We start from the raw sequence: 6,527 nt of genomic DNA on the forward strand, positions 1-6,527 counted from the left end.
CTTAGAATGTGTCTCCCTCCGCCCCTCTTACCAAGCTGGAAGTTAGTGGACGCGTTTACTGACCAGAGAAGTTAGTGTATTATAAAGTGGCGTTAGATTTGATGCTGTTACCGCTTATAAAACCTTCTTTTTCGTTTTTGCTGATGGAAATCTTTGTCTTCTTGTGTTCCCCACCACCTGTTCTGAATGAAGGTGTGAGGGAGTGTTATGGCTCCATGATAAGGCTGTGAGGCAGGGGATCCCCTCCTGTTCTGAATGAGGGTGTGAGGGAGTGTTATGGCTCCATGATAAGGCTGTGAGGCTGGGGATCCCCTCCTGTTCTGAATGAGGGTGTGAGGGAGTGTTATGGCTCCATGATAAGGCTGTGAGGCTGGGGATCCCCTCCTGTTCTGAATGAGGGTGTGAGGGAGTGTTATGGCTCCATGATAAGGGTGTGAGGCTGGGGATCCCTTGGCTGCGTATGTACTAATTTTGTTTCAGTAATTTTTGGTCCGGGTAAATTTTTGATCTCTTCACGGATTCCTTTTCTATCCTTGCTTCTCCACAAGTTGGAATAGAGGAGTACGTACAGATCAGCACCGTGAGGAAGGGTTGGCGAGGCGAGACGAGGGGAGGGTGTGTGTGTGTGTGTGTGTGTGTGTGTGTGTGTGTGTGTGTGTGTGTGTGTGTGTGTGTGTGTGTGTGTGTTTGGAGGACAGTGGGAGGACACATAGCGCTCTGGACTCTTGGGCAAATTGGACAAATTGGGTGTAATAAGTTTTTCGGGCAATAATTCTTTCCTCCTCCTCCTCTTCCTCCTCCTTTCAACTCAGACTTATTGCGATATTTTGTGCAAAGTCTCTGAAACGTGTTCCACTTAGGACGATGCCTCCACCACCGTCACCACAGGATAGTGATGCCGGGAGAGAATGGTGATGGTGAAGAGGACGCACCGCCACCATCACCACCTGATAAGGCACGATACAGACTTAATATCAGACTTTCACCTGTGTGTTTAGGATTTATAGATTAATTTCAGATGTTTGAGATGAATGAGCCCAAACAGAAAAGTGTAGCCATGTGACACGTAGGACCAACAATACTTTGCCTTACCCTGGTGTCTTACAGTACAAGGGGTCCGACAGTGTTTCTAGCGGGCAAAGGGACGAAGCCTCAAGCACGGCACCTCGCTGTAATTGGCAACCTGCAGGTAAATAACAGGGAAAAGTGCGCAACATGGCCTCTAATTGCTTTTCGAATATAATGTTAAGCGGTGTGCGAGTCCACGTGGCGATGATGTTGTGAAAAGTACTCTCATGGATCCAGGCACACAGGTAATATGAAGAATGGTTACTGTGGCATCGCAGCTCGAGTGGAGTGCCGGAGCTGTTCATTACCGCGCGTACTTCATCGTTGCTGCGCTGCCACTGTTTCCACCGTCACTTCTTTACGTGTGTGCGCGGTATAGTCACACTGAACGTGCTTCCCTCGTTTGGTTGCGGTAAATTTATCGGACTGCTTGGATGGAATTTTCTTTTTCATCGTTTTCTTATCATTGCGTATACTAAGAGAGAGAGAGAGAGAGAGAGAGAGAGAGAGAGAGAGAGAGAGAGAGAGAGAGAGAGAGAGAGAAGAGCAGCAACGGTGAATACGGCAAGGAGGCGGAGGAGGAAGAGGAGGAGTTAAAGTTTCTCTCTCTCTCTCTCTCTCTCTCTCTCTCTCTCTCTCTCTCTCTCTCTCTCATACACACAGACTTCCAAAGCTCTTCCTTTTCAAACGTAGATGCAAATATCTGAGCACAGACAAAAATTATTACTTAGTGAAAGTTTGAATGACAACCAGCGGACGAAGAGAAGAAGCAGGTGATGGAATTGTGGTAGGTGGTGGTGGTGGTGGTGGTGGTGGTGATAGTGGTAGTATTACATGTTAATTTTACAATATCAGCAAAAGGAGTAAATGTTGTAAATTTGTTACTTAAATGCCACTGGTCAGTCACTGTGAACCCAGGTGTGTCTTGGGGCCCACCTGGTGTAAGGTACTGGCCTTGAACACTGTGAAGTCCCGTAACCTAACTTGACCTGACCAAGCCAGAACATTGCTATATAGTATTCATATATATATATATATATATATATATATATATATATATATATATATATATATATATATATATATATATATATATATATATATATATATATATATATATATATATATATATATATATTTTTTTTTTTTTTTTGTTTGTTTATCTTTTACTGCGCATCACAAACCGGACACCACCTTACCAAGTCACGTGACGCATCGTGAAGTCCAGGCGATGTATATACATTGCTTCCCATTCAACTTTCCATACTTATTTAGCCTATTATTCTCACTCTGGTCTACTTTCGTTGTGAGCAATATTGTGTTATAATTTAACGTACGAGGGTCATATATTTTCGATCTATTTTCAGTTTTTCCTTATTCATTTATTTTATTCATGTATTTTTCTTTCCTTTTCTTTCATTTCTGCTCTTCATTCCACACTTCTCCAGGGACCTCGTATCCAGACGTGCCAGAAACGCAAATTACTTCCACTTTCTCTCTTTCCGGAACCGCATGTAGTGTTTTCTCTTAAATCTTATGTTTTATCCCATGTCGAGTCTCATTCTCACGTAAAAAAAAAAAAATGCTGAAATAACCTTCCATTTATTTATCAAACACGAAAGAGGTAAAAATCGAGCGGGCGGCGCGGTGACTAGCCTGGTAAGTGCATGCCCACACTCTGGAATCCTATTAATATCTATATTCTTTTAGTCGTGGTTTGAAATATCCTGAACGTCAATAAGGATACGTCAATGTGAATGTGACAATGGTGAAATGAACTTTGCCTCTCGAAAAAGAAAAAAAAAGAAAGATATGCCAGTGTTACGTCCATTACACTAGTAAACTCAGGAACTCTGCTCGTTTTCTTTTCCGCTGTGACTTGCACTGCCTTAAGAGAAGAACACAGGATTATCGTGACACTTTCGGAACTAAATTTACTTCCATTCTTGACCTTCTCTTTATTTGTAAGGGAGTAGCAAAATAACGAGATTTACTTCTCACTGGTCGATGTCCTTCAGGCAATAAGAAATACTCGTATATCGACGTGGATACCTTCCCTACTCAGTGCTCGATCCCTCTGTAAACTTTTTGTTACACTTTCCTTTATTACTTTTATTCTGTTACATATGGGCAAGAAATGTAGGAATGGAAGGAAGACGAAAGAGCGGACGGGAGAAAGGGAGAGAGGGAGGCCCCAGGGGAGGGAGCATCAAGAAGATTTAAACCTCCCTGGCTGTCATCGAGTCCATATAAATTCTCATCAGACGTCACTTGTAAACTACTCGTACTTCTGTTTTCTTCTTGCTCTGTTTATATCTATTGATTCTTTCATTCCTTATTTCATCTCCCACTCTCCTTCTCTCTCTCCTTTCTCTCTATTTAACTACGTACATCCACAACTCATCTTTCTCCTGCTCTGTTTGGTTTAGGTTGAGTTATTTACTTATTTTTTTATTTTATTTATTCTGTGGTGTATAACAAGTTTCTCTCTCTCTCTCTCTCTCTCTCTCTCTCTCTCTCTCTCTCTCTCTCACACACACACACACACACACACACACACACACACACACACACACACACACACACACACACACACACACACACACACACACACACACACACTTAAACGTCCTTCCGTCCCCTCACTTAGTCAACTCAGCGAAGAGGTTAATGGAATGATTTACATGTTTCTGAATAATTCATATGTGGAGACTGTAATTCAAGACTTGAGCACGTCTCCACCCCTTCTCCCCCTCCCCTCCCCACCACCCACCTCAACACCGCTCCACCTCCCGCAGACTCGTTCTCGCGTTCTCGTCGACAACAAGCAGCAAAGTTCTAACGCGTGTTGTTGTAAGTCACGTGATCGATGCTACAGTTTCTCTCTCTCTCTCTCTCTCTCTCTCTCTCTCTCTCTCTCTCTCTCTCTCTCTCTCTCTCTCTCACGCATTGTTGGACACGTTACACACGCCTTTTTAACGCAGATCCGAGCAGTGCCGAGTTATTAAAGTGGAATTTTGAAAACCAGAAGTTTAATTGTGATATTTGCCACGTGAGGCGCAAAAAGGCGTCCAAGTGTGCCGCTGCCGCTGCTCTGGATGAACGTCACACAACATATTTTCCCGCCAGTGGTACGAGTAAAACTAATCTGGAAAGTGTTGTCATCCTGCACTGTATATTATTACGACATCCTTACGACAGGAGCGCGATCATGTTCCACTTGGCATACGCAGAGTAGTTTTGGTGCACTGTATTGACTGAAACTGGAAGAGGTGTCAGCTTGACCCCTTCCTTGTGCTGTAGGTTGTACGAGGAGAGGGACTTGTTTGGCATCATTCTTGTCGATGTCGATGTGCTAATGTTGCGCTCAGTTTGTGTTGCCTTACAGTTGAGTAATATTCAGTGGCCACTGAGATGCATTATTAAGCAGGTAGTGTTCCAATAACCATAGACCTCTTTGATTTACGTTTCCTTATAGAAAGAGACAGTATATATTTACCGTATTTCAAAGGTATCAGTTTATGAGCCATAATTCTGGAGCCTCACCAAAGTGCTTGGTCATAAAGTTGGCGCCGCAGACGCAAGCCACGCTTCCTGCTTCACTCACCACAAGAAACAGCTGCTTCATGACACGTGGAGTAATGGATTTGCCTGTTGTTTAGTACATGAAAATGCAAGTATATATTATCATCTAGAGGTTCAAACAATGCTGCATGTGCTGTCAGTTATCAGCGAAATTAATTGACTTAAAATTTTCATTTGTAACGCTGATTGTGGAAGGGGTCCCTTGTCTTGCTAGAGAAGCTGTGGTACTAATGTCATTACAAATAAATCTGTTAGAGATTCTTTATGAAGCTGCCAAATTTAGCATTCATGGCGTCTCCGTACACACACACACACACACACACACACACACACACACACAAAGGTAAAAAGACTAATGAGAAGACATAATCGGCTACGGTAGGTGTGAAAAAATTATAAGGCCTTTAAATAAATGAAGGTAAAACTTTATTAAGATACGAGACTTAGGGCATAAGATTTTCAGCATCATTTGCATTACATGTGGAGAGAGAGAAAAAAATGCTGAAATACAGCAGCAGAATTTTGACAAGGTAAATATTGAGGTGGAGGACGTAAAATTAAAGAAATGGCTGACGAGGGAGACAAACAAGAAGAAGCAATTACAGATAATTAGACAGAGGAGGTAAATGTTGAAGATGTGTGCTCCCTTGGGAAGAAAATGAGGAATGGAAGGAAGAGTGAACCTGACTAATGACTAAGTGCAGCCACCAGAGGGAGGCCAGCATTACTCTAGCTGTGGTAAAATGAAGAAAGAACAGACTGTAAGGATGCTGAAGATGGCCTACAGAAAAAATCATGAAGACAAGCCGCTGCACATCTTAGAGATACACAGACAAGAAATATTATCATCAAGTTAGAGAGCAAAGAGAGGCACAGTAAACCCAGGGAAAATTAGACACAAGGAGTGAAATTCCTCAATGGATATATATGAAAATAATAGATAGAGCAAGAAAACTTGATTGAATTGCCCTGATGGAAAATGTGACATGAAAATTAAAAGCAAGGCGACACTTTAAAGAGCTCTAATCTAATAATCTCATAAGATTAGATTTGCCGGAATGCAGAATACATAAACGTGAGATAAGGAGATTCCGTTAAGGGAATAAATAGAAAGTAAAACATCATAGTATTTTTCACCGTAATGAGAGGCTTATAGATATAGCGAATAACATGTGGAAAGATGTAGACTTTAAAGCGAAAATCTGCTATTTCCCGCCAGGAGTGATCAGCCAGAAGAGCCAACATAACGTACGCTTCATAAAACACTAAATCAACGGTAAACCCGAACAAACCTACAAATATCAATACATAAAGCAATAATACTTCTGAACTATATTTCCTATCAATTTCAACAAAGCTACTCGGCGTGAGTTAGAGTTTTATTTTAATGTTGACGAGTCTCATAAGTTGCCAAATTGGCTGTTAGATCGTGTTTCGAGGCAGTTAACACTGTTGTTACGCTCCTGTTCCCCGGAGCGTTACATTGACAAGGCTACGTAGAGTTCTTGGTGTTATGTGGCTTGCTGTGTTACTTGTCTGTCATGACACAGACACAAAACTGCAAGGAAAAAATCGTCCAGAATAGAGAGAAAGAGTCAAGTGAAGTGTGTTTGCAGGTCACTGGAATGTAAGGAAGGCCTTAAGTGTAGAATTCTGATAGATAAATAAATGCCTTGATAGAAAGATGTCATTCTTACTTGTTACCTGTCTTTTTAATTAACCACCTGTCCTCTATAAATACCCTCAAATGTTTACCTGTCCTTAATAAACACGCCAGACAATTTACCGGTAGGTTATTGAAAGATATAGAGAGATAGTGACGAAGAAAATTGTAGGATTATGAAAGAAGAGGAGGAAGAGGAGGAAGAGGAAGA

The sequence above is a fragment of the Scylla paramamosain genome, unplaced genomic scaffold (assembly GCF_035594125.1).
Source record: "Scylla paramamosain isolate STU-SP2022 unplaced genomic scaffold, ASM3559412v1 Contig11, whole genome shotgun sequence".
Classification (NCBI taxonomy): Eukaryota; Metazoa; Arthropoda; class Malacostraca; order Decapoda; family Portunidae; genus Scylla; species Scylla paramamosain.